Source organism: Hermetia illucens, chromosome 3 (genome assembly GCF_905115235.1).
Source record: "Hermetia illucens chromosome 3, iHerIll2.2.curated.20191125, whole genome shotgun sequence".
In the NCBI taxonomy this organism is placed as follows: Eukaryota; Metazoa; Arthropoda; class Insecta; order Diptera; family Stratiomyidae; genus Hermetia; species Hermetia illucens.
In genome coordinates this window covers 11198208-11219003 of record NC_051851.1, presented here as the reverse complement: position 1 = coordinate 11219003, position 20796 = coordinate 11198208, and the positions used below count along the sequence as shown (strand labels likewise).

General features: G+C 43.7%; 1 protein-coding gene across 3 annotated transcripts in view; it reads right to left on the bottom strand.

Moving 5' to 3' along the window:
• LOC119653087 overlaps positions 1-20796 on the bottom strand; it is a 168695-nt gene that overhangs the window by 61910 nt on the left and 85989 nt on the right. For 2 of the 3 annotated variants that reach the window (XM_038057582.1, XM_038057584.1), the window contains exon 2: positions 14083-14211. The gene's annotated coding sequence lies outside the window, so the exon portion shown is untranslated. Of the gene's footprint in view, positions 1-14082; positions 14212-14549; positions 14592-20796 lie in introns of all 3 variants that reach the window. The other variant, XM_038057583.1, reaches the window with a different exon arrangement.

The following is a 20796-nucleotide window of genomic DNA, read 5'->3' as shown; positions in this document are numbered from 1 at the left end:
GAGATAGGCTACTGTTTTTTAAATCTGGATACATGACTTTTTGGACTTTTCAACAATGACGTTTGATTTTGCGTCCTTTTTTTTTATCCAATCTGAATCATAAGGAGAAAGAAGTCCAGCAAACGAACAAAATGCTGCTTAATAAAACTTTATTTTTATCTGGTTTACCTCAAAAACAACTTCGCTAAAGAAGATCAAGGTCTTAGTTGACAATAAAAGGGGTCTATCCCCAGTAAAATATGCAGGGCATTCAGCATAGCTCGGATAACTTCGCCATACTAAATCCTATCTGATCTCACCTCTTCGTCAGTGAAGCTAACAAAAATTCACCTTGTCATTCAGGTCCTAATCTCACCTCATCGTCAAGGAGGTTACCAAATTTGACCTTGTCTTCCAGGCTGGGGATTGGTCGACGGGCCAAGAATTTATAGCCATAAAAAACAGCTCTTCAGAAAGCTGATACAACGGCTTGGCTTGGATTCACCCAATGCCAATGACCTCGGAAACAGAATTTGGATTATTCGACTGCAACCTGGAATGTGCAATCCCTGCGCAAACCAGGTGCAATAAAAGTCATATACAACAGGTGGAAAAATACAAATTAGATATCGCCATAACTCAGGAAGCGAAACTCCTTGGTGGTGAAATTATGAATATAATGCATCCCAGACAGTCTTCAAGAGGCAAGTTAAATGGCGAATACAAACAATACGGACGAGGCGGCGGAAGGGGCTTTTGAAGGAGACTCTTTCTACTTTCCAGGGCTCAAAAGAAGAAAGCGAAGATGGACTAGAGACAACAACACGCCCCGTGATCCCAAAAACCTCCGCTTAAAATTAAGGCGGAGACGAAGGAAGGAGCACTAAAAGACCGCAGACTAGACCACCAGCTCTGCTTATTAAGCCGACGGAAGGCAAGACTTTTGCGGGAATCCTCAGCGAAATCCGTTACAAGATCAAGTCCGCAGATAATGGAGCAAAAGTGTCTTCCATTCGGAAAACCAAGGGTGGTGGAGTCATGGTCGAATTAGGCCCGAGGACAACAAATAAAGGTTCCTTCTGTGAACCAATCAAGGGGCTTCTGGGAAAGAAAGCTTTGATTTCTAGCTTGGAATCCGCGTGCTCTCTGGAAATCCGAGACCTTGATTGTCTCACTGAAAAGAACAAAATACAAGAGACCATCAATCGCGGATGTCTGGAGGTAACCAATGTCTGGATTGGTTTCACCTCTGCGAACTCGCAAGGCCAAAAATTCAGTGTGGTGGAAGTTGCCGAGCAATACGCGAGTAAGCTTCTAAACAGCGAGAAAGCGGGTAGAGAATTGGTTGGGTAGTGTGTAGGATACGAACCCGGGCCGCTCCAAACAAATGTTACAGATATTTGGATTATGACCCTGTCTGGGACCTAACTGACGGACAACATGCCATAAATGCCGTCATGCAAGCCATAAAGCGAACACCTGCAACGAAAAGGAAAGTTGTATCCAATGCAGGAACCGTGGCGCGCCTGGTGAAAGCGTTGCGCACACTGCGAGATAGGAGCGGTGTCCAGTCTTCAGAGCAGAACTGAACAACATGGTTCGCATCCTACAAATCAATGTGCACCAGAGTGCAACTGCTCACGAGTTGCTAGCGCAGTTCGCTGCAGAAACCAAAGCTGATTTAGTGCTCATCAGTGGGCAGTTTCAAAACAAAGGCCCAGCTTCGATGCACTCTGACATATAAAGCATCGCTGCCATCTGGGTTTGTGACGACATCCTCCTTAGGGTCCTTGCCCAAGGCCGAGGGAACGGCTTTGTCTGGATTCGTTGTTTAGGGGTAACGTTTTTCAATGTCTATCTAACATCGAATGAGACGATGACGGATATTCGACGCAGGTTTGATGCTCTCGAGGATGCTATATTGCAGAGAGAGGAGCGAATGCTGGTCGGAAGTGGCATCAATGCCAAGGCACTTGAATGGAGGAGGAAACGATTTCTCAAAACGGCGCCGAGAACAGGACTGGTAGTTTTAAACACCCGATCCAGCCCAACTTTCTGGCGCCCAGGCTGCAAGAGAAGCATTCCCGACGTAAACTTCGCGTCGGAATCACTGGTGTCGCTAGGAAACGGGTGGTAAGTTATGCAAGAGTTTTTGCCAAGTGACTATCAATATACCTATTGCCTTTGAAATGGTTGACACAAACGCTCGGTGTGCGCCACCACTCTTTCTGTGGATGCAACGTGCGAAAGTGAGCACCGGGAGGTTTGTCGAAACCGTTCGAACAGTGAAGTCCTCGGTGTTTAACGTAGGTACCTGTCTTGAGACTTAATCCCACGGCCCTCTTCAGGCACGGATTGATTTTGTGACCACAATCAGAGCCCCGCTGAGACAAGCGCAACGGTACCAGTCTATACCAAGTGCATGGCTTAGCATTCATACTGGTGGATGCAAAAATTACCTAAATCTCTACCGAACTATGGAGTACGGCACCCGTGTTGATACCCAACACCACGTCGAGGCCCGAAGGTCTCTTCTCGCTTGAGCACAACCACAGCCAGTATACCCCTGGTAAGCCACTTCAGATGAGTCCCCGTGCAGACTCGGGTCTGATCGCCCTTGCTAGGCCTCAGAGCATTCGCCTACTGCATCACCGCCGGCAAGCCAATCCGATACAGCGTTTCCCGGTGCCACCACGTGGAGGTTCTCCTGGGCCACTTGGTTTTGGTTCAGCCGACAGGGTTGCCGCCCTATATTCCTCCCCGCCACCTCAGAGCACAACCGTTCGAACAGGATTGCCGCGCTGGAGGGCATCCTGGGGGTGATAGCACTGCAGCTGACACTGTCGTAAATTCAGTTACAAACATGATAAAGACGGCCTGTGGAGCTGTCATGCTTAGGAGGGCATCGAGTCGAGTGGACGATGGAATTGCAAAGCTCCGAAAAAAGTGTCACAGACTCCGCCGCTTGACACAACGTCTAGACGACCGTAAGGAGGCATGCACCATAATGACAGAGTACAGATCAGTCAAAAGGAGACTCCGCAGCGCAATAAAAAAAAAACAAAACTCCCTGTTGGCAGGATCTGGTCGATGATGTGAATGGGACCCATGGGGACTCGGTTATAAACTGGTAACCCAGAAAATCGGGGCTCTGCGGAAACCACTTCACTTAAGGCCGAGCAAATGAACTGCATTGTACTGGCACTATCCCCTGCGCATCCCTTACAGGATGATAACGTTGGCACGGAGAGCGCAGAGAACTGTCCACTTTTCTCTATAAAAGAGTTGGAACAGGCAGTTCAGTTTATGAAAAGCAAGAAGGCGCCAGGACGCGATGGTATCCCAGCAGAAGTATCCAAACTAGTGTTCCAATATCGACCAGACCTATTGCTCCGTGCATTCAACTTTGCTGAAAGAGGACATTTTCCCTTTTCATTGAAAGGTGGGGCTTGCGATGATCAGCAAAGGGAAAAGCTATCCTGAAGTACCGTCTTCATATCGCCCACTTTGTATACTTGACACTGCTGGGAAAGTGCTCGAAAAGCTCATAAGATGTAGACTCGCTGAAGACTTACGTACTGCCAGAGACTTATCCCCACGGTATTTTGGTTTTAGAGCAGGGAGATCTACAGTTGATGCTGTCCTGAATTCGTGGGTGCCGTTCGTCGAGCGGAGGGGTGGTGTTCCTCGTAACGCTTGACGTCAGAAATACCTTTAATACCGTAAAAGGGTAAGATATTCTAGGCACATTAGGCAGTACTTTCCACGTGCCAAACTATCTCTTACGGATATTGAGGGACTATCTAAAGAACCGCTCCTTGCTCTCTGAAACGCTAGAGGGTCAGAGGAGAGGTCACGTTGGGGTTAGCACAGGGATCCACCCTAGGGCCGGAACTCTGGAACGCTTCCTATGATAGTCTTCTTAAATTCGACTTGTCAGAAGAGTCGCGCCTGGTCGGCTATGCAGATGATGTCGCAGCGCTTGTTGCTGGACGCACTGTCGAACAGGCGCAAAGCAGACTCGGCATATTGATGCGACGGGTAAGCGGATGGATGACTACTCATAGTTTCAACCTTGCACTGGAAAAAACCGAAGTAGTCATCCTGCGTCCCATATCGTTCGGCGAGTCGATCTTCGAGTCAAAATCAGCGGTCAAGTACCTCGGGTTGACTCTTGACTCAAAGATGAGCTTTTTTGAGCAAATCAAAGCAGCAGCGAACAAGGCTGCGGCTGGGGTTTCGGGGTTAAGTAGGCTAATGGCAAATATTAGGGACTGTATATAGTTCAGTGCAGTCTGTCTTACTTTACGGTGCAGAGGTACGGACTAACGCTCTTGGCAGGGAGGTATATCATAAGCGCCTCGCACAAGTATAGAGACGGGCGGTTTTGCGGGTGGTGTCTGCGAACCACACTGTCTCTGAACCGGCTGTGATAGTGATCACGGGAATGATCCCCGTTGCTCTTCTTGCTAAGGAGCGTAAAGCCATATATGAGCTCAAGGTAGGTGGTTGCTCGAGAAGAACGCCATCGCACCCTAGATGAGTGACCACCCTCTTGACAAAATAAAACTAGAGGCAGATGAACTACGTGGCGCATTAGCAACTTAAGGGCGTGGCTGAATCGTAAGCATGCTGAGACTGAATATTTCCTTGCTCAGTTTTCAAGTGGGTATGGAGATTTTCAGTCTTATCTGCACAAGATTGGAAAGACACGATCTGCGGATTGTGTGTTTTGTAATGGAGTTGTGGAAGACACCCATCACACTTTTTCTCTTGTGGAAGTTGGGATGGGATTCGTCAGCAGCGTTATTTAAACACAGAGAATCTCTCTCCAGACAACGCTTAGGAGCTCTGACAGATGGAGTCGCGTTCCGCATTACGTTCGGGGTCTTCTTGTTGCAAAGAACATAGAGCTCGATCGGTGGAGGGGCTGGATGGAAGAGAGTTCCTTAAACTGACAGTTCCCTTCCTCCTCTCCCCTCTCGTTGATTTGAAGGCTTCGCTAGGCGGAAGAGTTCGGGGACTAGCCCGAGGTTATGTGACAAACGGTTCCAGGCTAGTTTTCTGAAGATGGGGAGGTGTTTAGTTGGTAGTCTGATGACGTACCATTGCGGGAATCCAAGGCTCTGTGCGTAAATGCATTCACCTACCCTAAACCGGGATGTGATTCTTTATTGGTAAATAAGTATTTCGGGCACCAGTTGTACAATTATAAAAGAGACATCTTCAATGGTATGAATATGTAATTCACACTTGCCAAAATCGGTCTGAATATTGTAGTTGATGGGAAACGATCGAAAGGCTGGCGAAACAGCGATGGCTTGATACATCGGATGACGACTGGAAACCTTCGCGACCCCATCCAAATCAGGCTTTTGACCGAGCAAAATGGCGAAACCAGTCAAGTCAAGCCGAAGAGGAAGACTTTTGGCTCTCTACCTTATGATTTTTGTAGGGTTCTGTTCACTAACTTCACCTAGAGTATGAGCACCAGCAATGCAGGTTTGACATTTTGGATTCCAAATAGGCTAACATAGTCAGACCTGACAGTGAACAGATTTTTGAATGTCAGTTTTAATTGTGATCAATTCTTAAATTTATCCTATCTCTGACTATATTTGTATTATTTTTGTTTGTCTAGCTTTATTGCTGCACTGAAAGTCTTTTTCAATGTTTCCCACCTACGCTGCGTTGACACATTAATTTCACTATTTTATTTCAGCTGAATATCACCAAACACTTTACAAAATTAGAATAAATTTAATTTTCACTTTCTATCAATTTTTTTATGAGCTAAAACCAAGTAGAAAATTTTTGAATGGAAAACGCGCGCGTCAACTTTATTAGAAGTTTTATTTCTTCTCTCCAAATCACTAACGAACACAAATTGAAAGATGCCTTTTAAAATTATTCTTCACTACAAAATTCCATCTTCAGATTGTTCATGATCTCCTCCATCTGGATACAAACAGATACATAGATATGCGTCCATTTATGCACTTCTCTCCAACTACACTTGACTTCTCCATGACTTAAAATTAGCCTTGCACTCAGCCCAAGTTAAGAAGCAATTTCCAATCTAAATTTTATTATTCTCTTTTTGGGTGGAGATTAATTTTAAGATATTCGTAGTTCTGGTGCGTTCACGAAGAGGAGAATGGACCAGATTAAATTTATCACATGGTGCGCTTGTGACTGCAGGAGATCAATCCCTCACACAATTTATCGATTCTTGCTTTTCTTTGGATTGTTTATGGGAAGGGGTGAATTGAGTGTGGTACTTTGGGCTTGACAATGTAAATAAGTATATGAAGACCGAGAGAAGGATTTGCTTCGAAGATACTGGGCTAGTTTTGCAAATGTGAGCCTGGTGGTGAAAAGGATATTCAGGACTCCAAAACCCGAGTACAACAATGTCAATCCATTCGAAGCTGATTTATTCAAAAAAAGCGAAATACTCAGAAAAGGTTGATATCAAGTTAGGCAAAAATTGACATCAAATCAAAATCGTAGCTTGCTGAAATAGATAACCAAACAAGCCGAAAATCCGAAGCTAGGCGCTTTAGGAATTAAAGATTCTGTATAATTCTTGCCTTCTGTCTTGGATTATAGTAAATTTATATACAGCAGGCAGCTTGGATTTACTATAGCTTTGTTGACAATAGTAGGATTTCCACCAAACTTTCCAGTATCGTGCTCCATAGTATGATCTGTGATGTTGCGATATTTTATGATTCTACAATAACCATAAGGGGGTTTCCGGTCAATCCCCGAAAAACATAGATATACATATCTAATATATATAATTTCTTACAAATGCATTTACCACTCCTATAAATGAAATTAACGCTTCAGCTAATTAAATTTGTTCTCAAAATAGCCCTCATATCATATCTGTTCAAATTACGTTAATACCAGTATATACCATTTTCAAGTCAAATTAACGCTCTTACAAATGAAATTAACGCTTGAACAAATGAAATTAACGCTTTAACAAATGAAATCTTATTGTTGTAAGTGCATCAATGACAAGATTTTGTGGCTCTCTTTATGAAGTCTAACTATATTAACGGCAATTTTTGAATGAATGTATAATTAGATGACCCGCACAATTCATAGCCTCCGCAAAGTTCAACTTAGTTACACATTGATGTTCAAAAACGTCCATTCGGGTTTTCATTTAATATTCGAAAAAGATGGAGAAACTGAATTCGTTATACTTCGTATAGCAGGCAACAAAAAGACATCCTGATAAATTTGTATGAGGACGGAATGAGCATAAAGGAAGAAAGAAGGAGAAGAAACTGCCGCTATCATCAAATACTAGACAGAAGCATCCTGTGACAATATAGAAAAACAATGAGCTTTGCTGGAACAGGAACGGGGTGGTTGTCGCCAGAAAAAAAGTGACAGATGAAGTGTTGGTCCAACTTAACACGTGCGTGCCTAGAAACCCATCAATTTCCATCAAAAAAATTAGGCACCAACTTTCTCTAAAGAAGTTTAATGTAAGTATGTCGACAATCAACAATGGATTGGCAAAATTTGGCCCTGAAGCTTGCGTACTTCGAGTTACATAAGGTTAACACTCCGCGCACTATCGAGCTTAGAAAAGAGTATGCCATCGAGTAATCGAGAAGGTGTCAGCAAACGTGAAATAAAATGATTTTCATTGATGAGTGTGGTTTCAACTTACACCTTTGCCGTTGTCAGGTTCGATCAAAAAAGAACACTCGACCTCTAAAAGTACTGCCAGCAATACCAGCCCGCAATGTTGCACTCATTGCCACCAATGACGAGCGAAGAAATTATCCATCATAAAAATCAACGAATGAAACCTGCAATGGTGAAAGATTCTGCTGCTTCAACAGGGAATCGGTGCAAAAGCTGGGTTCATCTTAGCATGGTGATAATGGATAACGAAAAAATTCACAAAAGCCGAAAAGTCGCTGAAGTTATACGTACTGCGGCATTGTTGATCTTTTTTTTTGCCTCCATAGTCTCCAATGCGGAACCTAAACACAAAACCTTAAATTCGGTTTACTGTCTGTCTGTCCGTCACACGCATTTTTCTCGGAGACGGTTGTAGCGATTGACACCAAATTTGGTAGAACGGTGGGAACTGTGAACGCTCACGCATAAAATGAGTTACATCCTTTTACGTCGAATTTAGGGGGGGGGGGCCCATACATGCAAAAGAGAGGTCTAAATTTTTTTTTCAAATAAAATATAGTCATGTGGGGTACCAAATTAAAAGTTTCGTTTAGTACTTTTCGAAGCCGGTCTAAGTTTTGACATTTGTTGGAAAGGTGGGAAGTGCGGGAAGTTGAAAGTGATCATTTCTTTAATGAACACATTCTCAGAAACTACCCAACGAAAAATCTGAAAAAAATCAGGGGGCTGCCACTATATGGTGCCTAGGTTTCGAAATACCCTCCATACCGATGCCTATTCAAATATAGTTAATAATAGTACATTATTATAATTTTTAATAATTGACAGGAGAACCTCCCTTAAGTTCACCCTACAATCACGAAACAATGTAGGCTCCAGCATAGAGCAAGATCCTGCCAAATTTGGTGAAAATCGCGCTATTACTAACAAAGTTGTAATAGGTCAAAGCTGTCGCTTCTGTGCAAATTCAAGACTATGAATGTCAATATCACTTGAAAGTGGATATTTTCACATAATATATGCGTATATTACGTGTTACATACTAACCTAGTGCGGCAATTGGAAATGAATTGCATCAAAACTTTAAAAATAACATGAAATAAATGTTTGAACTTAGAAAAACATTGTTGTTATTTTCAAGAACGTCAATGTCATTTTTATAATCGTTAATTAGTATTTTATGCGCGTTAGCCTCTTTTGGCAGACGATGATTTTTGACTCTTGTCTTGAAATATAGTTAATTTAGTTTGAAATACCGTTATTTTCGCTTAAAACGTCAACTTTACTTGTTCAAGCGTTAATTTCATTTATTGAAGTGTTAATTTCATTTGTTCAAGCGTTAATTTCATTTGTAAGAGCGTTAATTTCATTTGTAAGAGCGTTAATTTGACTTGCAAATGGTATATGCTGGTATTAACGTTATTTAAACAGATATGATATGGCGGCAATTTTGAGTCCTAGACGATAAATAATGACTGCTTGCTTGAATAACTTTTTACAATTTACTCCCATCATTTTACCACCAAATCCAAAACTTTGGCTTGATCGTGAAGTACTAACTGAGACATTTTACTTGATACTTCACATGGCTCTATATTACACCTCCTTCGCTCCCTCAAATTCGACCTAACATTATGTCATTGACTGCATGCTAGGAGATTCAAAGTTCGAACTTTTCGGTCAAGGTAAGAACTGCTGTGATGTACTGATAAAACCGTTACACGCTACAGTTTCCAAGAGAGACAACGTATGAGCCAACAACACCAGCAACCGCTTTTGGAAACGCTGATCCATAAGACAAAGGTGAGGCAATGTCTGAAGAGTTGCCTTTTACCTGACGATGAAACCGTGACTAAAATGAAGAAGTAATTTGTTTCTCAAAGATAGTGCGGTCCGCCATTAAGTGTGCATCATCAGACAAAAAAAAATGTTTAATGTACGAGATATTGTGAAATATAGTGTACAGTTCCCCCAAAGCATAGTTACCATTTACCTAATAACTAACACCGTCGTTTTCGTCAGAAAGTTCGCTATGGAAATCAAAAAGCAGATCACTTTCAGTAACACTTTACTGGTTCCTTTTTAGGTTTGCGGTTCTTCTTTTTTCTTGTTCTTGATCTTCTTCGTTTCAAATTCTTCCTTTTACCTCCTTGGGACGTCTACGAAGATCATACTTTTTGTGGACAATTTCATATACATAGATTATTTCAAACGAATTGTAACTACCTCGTTTTTCTAGGGGCTCAATTTTTGACTTTGTTCTTCGAAAAAGGTAGAAAAAGTTTGTGATGCAGGACTATTGAAAGGCCTGCTCAGGAATGTTCTTTTGTCAAGTGATTGCCCTCAGACAGGATAAGTCATCTGGAAGCCCACTTTCATCGAAAATGAAATATCCAGAATCAACATGGAATGCTCCTTATGATTTTTTTTTGTAAAAATCGGGTTCATCTAGTATATACTGTGACAAAATCTGCGTCAGTGGAACTTGTGTGCTTTGTTAAACTGTTCTAGCGTGATCCCAAGGCAGAATGCGAATGGCAGGAGGTATATCGAAACCGCCTCCTTTAGTGGCGACTCCTCTTCATTCCTGTCCTGTCAACGTCCTACACACTAATCTATCCGGATGATACTCTCTCACCGATGTATGCGAACAGTTGGTTCAAATATGGAATGATCGTCTCATGTCGTCTCGGCAAAATCTGAGTAGAACAGAATAAAAGCGACACAATCACTTTTAATGACAGCCCCAATGAACCAAGGGATGTCTCAAATTGAAAATCTACGGTGACATCGTTTACCCTGTTGCACCCTATGGGCCCGAGTGTGGGCCAACAACAAAAGAGAATACACGTTGTCTCTGGTGTAAATGGCTGACCCCATCATTATAAAGGAGACCACAAAGCCTGGATGATGTTAGAGTTGACTATCTAGTTGTAATGATTTGACAAGTTGGGATTGTTGAAATAACCATACGAATTGACTATTGTCATGATGCATGGCCCTGGTTAGGGTGATGCCAAATGTTGGAGGCCCGCAATGCACTCGTAGGCTGAGTGATGACATATGCCAAGTTCAACTTGAAGCAACATTTATAGCACGTTTACATTAAGGCCTTCTAACTTTGCATGGCCCTGGTTAGGGTGATGCCAAATGGACTGCCTTAAGAGTGTGCAGTGTTTTTAAACCACTTCAGACGACAGAATGATGCCAGCCCACATTTTGGCCGACGAGATGACGGGAATCTTTAATGAGCCCGGCTCTTCCTTTAACCGGCGCATAGAAAACGCCGAAAGGGAAGAATTGATGAGCAAGTGACAACAACGGTGGGAACGGGCGAAAAAAGGGTAGATGAACCCATACATTAGTTCCTAGCATCAAGGTATAAACGCAGAGAACGCATTTAAAATCAACTGTAGTTTCTCATAGGACAGGGCGGATACCTGTATAAATTTATGCTGAATACCTCACTTAATTGTCCCAGCTGCCGCGGTATTCCAAAGCACCTGGTGCATGGCTTCTTCCATTGTTCTAGATTTGTAGAAGAAAGGAAAAGACGAGAGAAGAGACAGAGTCTCATTGGGGAAATACTTGCGTACGAGGAGAATTGGAATGCGGATTTATTGCAGATTGTGAGAGGTAGAGGAGGCGAGAGAGGCTCGATTGTAAATATAACCAATGAGCGAGGAATAAAATAGAGCCTTGCCCCTCTTCCGCCGTAATATTTTGCGATGGTTCCGTGGAGAAGAGGATAGAAGTTAGGGGCTGATTTTAGTGGGTAAAAATCCACACACTGAAACATATCTATGTAGAAGTGTTTTTTGACAATTTCTAACTCCAACAAATAGAAAGATGACAGAAACTCGTATGAAGCACGTCCCGGGAATAATGGCAACTACTATAATGAGAGGACAATTGAGAATAGCAGATCGATTTCTAGATCTACATTTTTCAAGACACATTCATACTAAACAGCCTCTTCTCCCGCGACGATTACCTACCTTGTCGTGGTGAGGGAGCTCAGTAAGGAAGATCCTCCAGGAAACGGGAGGTGACACCTGAAACCAAGCGGTAATCAAAACCCCAGGCCAAGGTGTGACTACCGTGCCGAGGGCTAAATGGTCACAGGGGTTAAGATGTAGCCGTAGACGGTGAACTCTGGGTACCAGGCGACCCCCAGTTTCAACTAACCTTGCCTCGGCAAAAAGGGGCTCTGCGATATCGACTTACTTTCCTCGGAAAAATTGAGGCCATGGCAGCCAACTATGAAAAAACAAAACAACAAAAACATAAACCTATTAAGCAAACACAGTTAAACTTCGATCGTGACGATCCAACCCCGAGTGAATAGGCAACCCTGAGCTCATCGATGGAGAACATGAGTCTAGACTCAGATTCCCCACTTACTCAAGAGGGAACCAATCCAATTGGAACCCAGTTCTTAACGGACTAGCCGAAGCAGACCCTTCTGTCAGCACTCCTGACCCCAGGCTCCAATCGGCGCCACCTGCTGAGGCTAAAGTCTTGCCCATAGGTAAGCACCTGTCCACGGACAGTACACCGCCTCCGGGCACAATGCAAGAGCTCTGCCAAGGTTGAGGGGAAAGGAGCATTCGGGGCACCTGCGGCTAAGGGGAAACCGAAGCGGCAGCGGTCCTCGGACGATCCTAACTCTTCGACACAAAAGGCAGCAAACATGGCTCGGCCGGCAACGGCTAGGCCTTCATTTGCACCCAAGGCTATCGACGCCGATGGATGGGTCCTGTATGTCCTCTAATCCATCCAGCTACGATACTGAGCAGTGCAAACAGCTTAGGAGGAAACTCCTCTTACCTTAGTGAAATTATGCGGTGTTTCCAACGATTCATTATCTGAAATAATAAAAACTTGTTGTTTCTTTTTCGTTGGTGTGACTATTTATTCTTGCAAATACCGATATTTCGGGAACCACTTGTTCCCTTCATCAGTGCTAACAAGTTTGCATGCATCGTCTGGTGGCTAAGAATGAACTTTGCTAACGGCAGGAAGCTGCTAACGCAGATTCAGAGATTTGGTTGCCTAAGTATTACTGGAGCAATGAGTACTACGCCGACTGCGGCGCTTGCAGCTATCCTAAATTTACCCCCCATTCACTTGGAGGTGAAACGGAAAGCAGCCAACGACGCATATAGGCAGGGGGGCATAGACAGGTGGCCAATCAAACGGTCGTGCGTCTATCTGGAAATTCCTTGAAAAACATCCGGTAGCCCTGATGCCAACCGATCATATGGTTTCCAGATTCGTCTTTGAAAAGACATACACTATCGTAATCACTGAAAGAGAAGATTGGTTGACAAGTGGCCATGAGTCTTTTCAGATTACAGACGTAATAATCTCCACCGACGGGTCAGTCATGGAGGATGGATCGGGTGCAGGGGTGTTCTCGGAGAATCCGATTATAGAACTGGCCCGACCCCTCGGAAAAATGACGACCATATTCCAGGTGGAGATATATGCCATTTCATTGGTAGCAGAAGAATGTCTGCAACAAAAATGGAGGGGTCGCACCATTCGAATCTGTTCCGACAGTCGGGCGGCATTATCAGCACTAAATGGCAACGACATATCAAGCCAGTTGGTTTGGAGTTGTCATCTGGTGCTACTGAAACTTGGCCGACTGAACGAAACATTCCTGATGTGGGTGCCGGGGCACTCTAATATCGCCGGTAATGAGGAGGCTGATAGACTGGCTCGTCGAGGGTCTGGATCCACAATTCTGGGGTCAGAACCAGCTCTTGGAATCCGACCATCTACTGTCAAGTCTACTCTGAAGGGTGAAATTGCAAGGATTCACGCATCTGAGTGGAGAAATTTGGACTCTTGCCGGCAAGCGAAAATCCTTGTGAAAGAGTCTAGGGCCACTAGAGCAGCATTTTTGTTGTCCCTTAAGAAGTGGGACATGAAAACCCTGGTAGGGCTTTTGACGGGACACTGCTCCTTAAACTACCATATGGAAAAGATTGGGGTAGTGGTTTCGGCTATGTGCAGCCAATGTGAGGAGGAGGAGCCGTCTCCTACACTTTTTATGCAGCTGCCCGGCATCCTCAGATCTCAGACGAAGACACCTTGGTAAGATTTTCTTCAATAAAGAATCTGCACACTCTCTGCCTCTGAAGAATGTTCTCAGATTCACTAAAGCCTGCAAACACCGTAGGTGGCAAACCATTGAATAGGCAACTTACGGGGATAGTACAATGGGCCTAAAAATGGCCTGAGTGCTCGGAACTGCGGCTCCCCCCAGTTAGCTAAACTAAAACTAACTAAACAGCCTGTATGAATAATTTACAACATTTAAATGGTAGCCTACAACACAACTTGGAGAAAACTCCTTTTTATACAAATTTGCATGAACTTGGATATTTGGAATAATAAATTTGCATAAAAGATACTCACCGTAATGAAATCGTACTTCATTGAACCATGTACGAAGCTGTATTCAAATGATACAAGCGCAGATGATTTTTACTACAGCTACAAGATGGTGATTTTGATAGTCCTAATTCAAAATCGATGACCCCTTGCCTGTAAAGAAACAAGAAAGGGTCAGGAATTGTACACTTTTGGGGTTTTGGGATTAATATATCAGAAGTATCTTCAAAGCTAGCATTCAGTTAAGTGCGGTGTGGGATTATTGAGGGAAATGCATGATATAGTGAAAAAGATTCAGCGTTAAGTAAGTTAAGGGTTGTTAGGAACTTCAAACATGAGTAGCATTCATGCATCAAAAAAACAATAAATATTAAATTAAAATTTTATAATCAGAATTCATTAAAACGCATCCAAAAAATCACATTCATTTAGTGAATTAAAAACAAAATTAAATCAAAATGCATAACAAGTAACACAACTGTTCAATATACCCGATTCCCCCTAGTAACACTTTATAAACGACCTAAGAAAGCCTGAAATAAATAAAAAAGAAAAGATGCTTCAATAACCAAAAGAAATGTCAGAGAAAGATACATAGATTTCAAAGGTAAGTGCGAAAAAGATTGTACAAATAGTGAATTTCCGCACTTTACCGCAACCTCAGCTTATTCCACTTGGGTTATTCAACAAGTTCTTCCCTCATGCAGGGTTCAATGGCATGTATTATCATAATTAAACGAGTAATCAAAAGTAATCTTGAGTCAGTAGTTTTTGAGCAATTTCAGCAAAAAATTAGAGGTATCTAAGATAGAATAGTTTCAACGATACTGAAATATTTTTGTTTGTGACCATGGAATTTTGCTTTCATTCCCATTTTCACCAAAATACCGTAGTAGTTCCCCAGATAAACCAGACGACTTGACTTCAATCTGACTCACAATCAATGGGTGTATAAAAGATACATTTAATGGTTATGATTACAGATGCTTGATGGGAAGAGAATTTGGAGCAAGTTTGACGGGTCTGATGAAACCTTGATGACCAATACTCGCGATTACTTGAAAATACGAACCAGAATGGTTCTATTGGATGAGGTTCCCAAGTTAGATCATCTTAGTTACAACCCCCGTAACCTTTCTCGTTTCAGCCAGCGTTGATTGACAGACAAATATTACGCATGGCAGTTGTTAAGCGCATTCGGTCTGTGACATTCCTCCAGAAAAGCGCCAGCAAAGGGGTGAAAACGGGCTAATGGAATCGGAGGAGCTCCTTGATAGAATTTCGTATTCCAGGCGGACATGGAGTGAAAGAAAAGATGCGCGAAAAGCAGAAACAGCCGCGCCACCCTTTGAGAGCACCCCAAACCCCATACGAATCGCAGGCAGCCTGTTGCAGAGCGAATTGGGAATAAAACGAAAGGAAGGGCCATTTGAACAAGACTTCACTCAGATACTCTCCAGGGCTCAAAAAAGAAGGCGAAGAGGGACAGAAGGCAACAACAAGCCCTCCCATCAGAAAAACCTCTGCTTAAAATTAAGGCGGATACGAAAGATAGAGCACCCAAAGAAAAGGTGCGAAGACGAAGGAGGGCTAGACTTAGACTGCTAATTAAGCCGACGGAATGCAAGATCTTTGCAGAAGTCCTTAGTGAAATCCATTATCCGAAGATAGAGGAGGAGCTGAAGTGTCTTCCATTCGGAAAACCTAAGGTGGTGGTATTCTAGTCGAATTAGGCCCGAGGGTAACAGAAAAAGGTACGTCCTGTGAAGCGGTCAAGGGGTTACTGAGAGAGAAAGCTTTGTTTCCTAGCCTAGAATTCATGTGTTCTCTGGAAATCCGAGACCTTGACTGTCTCACAGAAAAGAACGAGGTAGAAAAGGCCATCAAGCGCGCGAATGTCTGGAAAGAAGGAAGCTTCTTAACAACAGGAAAATCAGAATTGGTTGGGTGATCTGTAGGATACGAATCCGGGCCACCCCAACCAAATGTCTCAGATGTTTAGATTATGGGCACACGTCTGCAACCTGTCGGGGAGCTGACAGGAGAACAACATGTCGCAAATGCGGTCCGGCAGGCCACAAGGCGAATACCTGCTTACATGCAGGGATCGTGGCACGTCTCATGAGAGCGTTGTGCGCATTGCGGGGCTTAAAGGACCTTAATCCGTGATCACTAGTAAAGATGAGATTTAGACTTACAAAATGGTGTATGGTTTGGGGGTGTACGTGATGGGAAACTGGCCGAAAAGTGAAGGAATCTTTTGAAAAATTTTAAACGTGCGTATCTCCGGTAATATTGAGAATTTCGACAAAAGAAGCTTAATTCGTGATCACTAGGCGGTGTTCAGTCTTCAGAGCAGAACTGGAAAAAGCTAGGACGCGATCAACAGACCAAAGCTGATCTAGTGCTCATCAGTGAGCAGTACCGAAACAGCGACCCAGCTTCATGGCACCCCGACATATCAGGTACCGCTGCCATCTGGATTCGGGACAGCACCCACCTTAGGGTTCTTGCTCAGGGTCGGGGGGATGGTTTTGTCTGCGTTTGGTGTTTGGAGGTAACATTTTTCAGTGTCTATCTAATACCGAAAGAGACGATGTCAGATTTTCGGGACAGACTTGATGCTCTGAAGGACGCTATATTGGGCACAAAAAGCGGATCCTGGTCAGTGTGACTTCAATGCCAGGGCAAACGAATTCTCGAAATGGCAGCGAGGCTAAGAATTGTAGTTTTAAACACTTGATCTACCCCAAAGTTCCGGCGCCCAGGCTGCGAGGGAAGCCTTCCCAACGTAATCTTCGCGTCGGAATCACTGGGGTCGCTGGTGGTCGGGTGGCGAGTCCTGGAAAACTTTTCGGCAAGCGACTATCAATATATTGCATTCGAAGTGGTTGATACAAACTCTCGGTGTGCGCTACCCCAGCGCTCTTTCTGTGCGTGCAACGTCGTGCAGGGGAACACTGGGAGGTTTGTTGGAACTCTTGGAAAAGGTGGGGTCGCGCAGGAGTCCACTTCTGGGGGTGATGGTGCTGCAGCTAACACTGTCGTAAATTCAGTTCAGCTTCCATGCCCAGGAAGGCATCGAGACGTGGCAAGTCTTCTATGTATTGGTGCACGGCGGAAATTGCAGAGCTATGGAAGGAGTGATGGAGTTTGTCACATCCACCGCTTGATGCAGCATGTAAACGACCAAGAGGAGCCATATAACATAATTAGAAAGTATAGATCAGTCAAAAGGAGACTCCGCAGCACAATAAACAGGGGCAAAGCTGCCTGCTGGGGGGATTTGATGGTCGAGGTGAATGAGGACCCGTAGGGGCTCGATTATAAACTGGTAATCCGAAAAATCGGGGTCTTGCGAAAACCCTGTTCACTTAAGGTCGAACAGATGGATCGCATTGTACGGGCACTATTCGCTGTGCACACCGCATGGGATGATGACCGCTGTGCGGAGAATGCTGAGAACTGCCCACTATTCTCTATAAAAGAGTTGAAAGTGGTAGTCCTCTCTATGAAAAACAAGAAGCCGCCAAGACCCGACGGCCTCCCAGCAGAGGTATACAAACTGGTGTTCCAGTATGGGTCAGACCTCTTGCTCGGGGCATTCAACGTTTGCCTGTATTCCACCCCACAATACAAAAACAGTGAACTTGAGGTGATTCTGACGATAGTTTTTGCGGCCATTTCGTAGCGCTCCTTCAACCCTCAGAAGGCCCTGATGATCAATCAATGGATACACCTTCTGTAGACTTTTGTGCTGCAATTGTTTCTGACTACGTTCTCGATGTCTTTGCCAAATTGAACATTTTGCCCCAATCAAAGGATCTGCAGTACTTTTGTCATACTCTCTTGAAGAGATAGTTCCTTTTTTTTCGTCACAAACCGTTGGGCATGTTCCGTCACTTTTACCAGCTTCGAAAATTACAAAAAGAGTTTTAATATATTGCACTCCTTGACCACACTGTAAAAGCACATCAAGTTTTGAACTAGCCCTTCCCCTGCAAGTATTCAGAACCATTCCATCATAGAGGGTCCGCTATGAGCTCCTTGGGCCTGGAAGTCGAATCTGTCAGACTATCTTTCGATTCCATGTACCACCAACACCAAGATTCATCGCTTATTTTCCGTATCTTGATTATCCAATTAGCGACATAATCGTCCTCGTTACGTCCTTTTTAGACCATGGTAAGACTATGACTGAGTCATACCAGCGTTGTACCTTTGATACTTTCACTTGCATTATGGTGGACCCTATTTTAATCAGTTCGGCTAATAGCGTTATTTAGCTCCACTGGTGATAGGGTCATTTTTGTTTTCAGCGACTTCACATGAGTTTTGGCACATAACAGGGTAACATTTACTCGCCCTTATACGTCCACTGTCTTAAGGTAGAAGACATCGGCACACGCAGGTCCTGATGCGTCAGACTATCCATGTAGCCCATTTTTTTGGTTTTTTGAGTAGGTATGGTGGGGGTTTTCAGCATTGCTAGTTCGGCTTTCAAGCGCCTCCATTGGCTCCTCCGCTGGGATGCCAATTTCTGATTCCCATATCATGTGCATGAACACACCGACGGTCATTGGAGCTGACCACAGCGATGGGTCTTATATGGCTGCAATATTTGACATGAACTATCGTTTCATGAATTTTTTTCGATGGATTATATGCCACGGTCTTGAAGTAGAAATCGTCGGCCACCAGGTTCCAAAAAAGACTAGCGACTGGTGCGTCCTCTTCTATCTCTCTTAGTCCAGCGTGTTTGTAATCCATTCGAATGTCGCCCAATAGTTCGAGATCGTTCGCCGCTCATTTACGTAGGGCAAAACCACCAGCTTTTAACAACTTCATCATTTAAAGCACCAGATCACCCGCCTTCGTCTCGATTCACTCAGGAGATTAACCACGAAAAAATCTTTCCACAACCTTTCCGCCGCAACGGAGAACCTCTGTCCCCCATCCTTTGCTAATTGTAGTATTGTTTTAACTACAAGGAACGCTGCAAGAGCTTCGCCAAATGACACCGCTGTCAGCATATATTCCTTGTCCCTTGTCGATCTATACAGCACCTGTTGGAACTTCCTATGACAAGGTTGGATATTAACTATACGGAACATCTTCTTCCTCTATCTTAACAGTATTTGGGCCAGGCTCTCTTGCAATTTAGGCTTGGTATGTAAAAGGTCGTTTAAACTGGAACCACTCGAAGTTTTCGCGGAAGTGTCATAAATAGGCCGTATCTTGATGGTGGTCCTTTTCATCTCAATTACCGAATGATGCAGAAGGTAATATACGTTCGTGTCCTCCCTCAACAAAGAGTGTTTCCCGCTTCTTTGGCCAGGGTCGATGCATTGACTTGTGATGTCCTTTTGATTCTGTATCCTTTTTGAGCCGTTTTTCCAGCTGTCTTAGAAGTATTAATGCCCTTGTTTAGGATATACGGGATCCTAAGTCCACAAGCACATGATGGTGGACCAGACCAAATGAGGAGCAACTTACTCCCAATTTTTTGGTCCATGGATCCCTAATTTGGGGCATAGCACCCATTCACATTTTTTAGTTTTTCTATTTGCTTGGGTGCTATGCCCCAAACTAGGGATCCATGGACCAAAAAACTTGGGAGTAAGTTGCTCCTCATTTGGTCCGGTCCACCATCATGTGCATGTAGACTTAGGATCCCGTATATCCTAAACAAGGGCATTAATAGTTCTAAGACAGCTGGAAAAGGATACTGAATCAAAAGAAGGACATCACAGAAAGTGCCAACAGGTGGAAAACCGCTCCTTTATATCATCGCAAAAACACGAAAAGGTTGCGAATTATATTGAACTAAACCGCCAGTTTAGGGACCAGGACCATTTGGTCCTGTCCACCATCATGTGGATGTGGACTCAAGATCCCGCATATCCTAAACAACTACCCAGCTTTAGTCTAGCTTGGACTAAAACAACTGGCGGTTTAGTTCCAATATAATTCGCAACCTTGTCATGATATAAAGGAGCCTCTGCCTCTGCCCTGGACTAAGCCGTTAGTCATTTTTTGTTTTTTTTATTTTTATTAATGCCCTGTTTCAAGAATTCTCTAGCCATGAGGTCGTGCTTGAACGCTAAAGTGACGCAGCCACGTTAGCGTTCAAGCACGACCCCCCCTTCCATCTGCCTCCCGCTGGACCGTGCTTTCGTAAATTACCTTCCATTAATTCGTAGCCAGGACATCATCCAGAGCTGTTTCTATTTCGGAGAATCGTTGGAACACCGTATGTAACTTCGTCGTAGATATGTTAGATATCAACGTAGTGTCTTCAGATGACCTGATGGGGACTTTGAGCGCCTGATTTCGTCCATTAATGGATGTCCTTTCTTGATTTATGATTTGACTATCTCTTACAACACCTTAGCTCATAGAAACAAAACCACGCCTTAAGGTTATATTTCGGGTTTACAAGTTGCAGCTTCTTCATCCAATCAGACCCATTTTCGTTTATGTCTTCATTCGGCAGTAAGTGCTGTATTAGCGCTGGTAACACATAAGCCTCAATTGGCAGTTCAGAGTTGGACGCAAAATTTGATTTAGTCTAGAGCTCGACAATTTTTCGGACAGTCGCAGTATGCACGACATCGATGTCTGGTACTGACGCCAATATATTCCTTTTCTTCAACCCTCTCTTATTTGCCGCAGCCAACGGATCGTTCGAGCCAAAGTACCCAATTCTTGCCAATTAGCCCCTTCGCCGTTATTAGA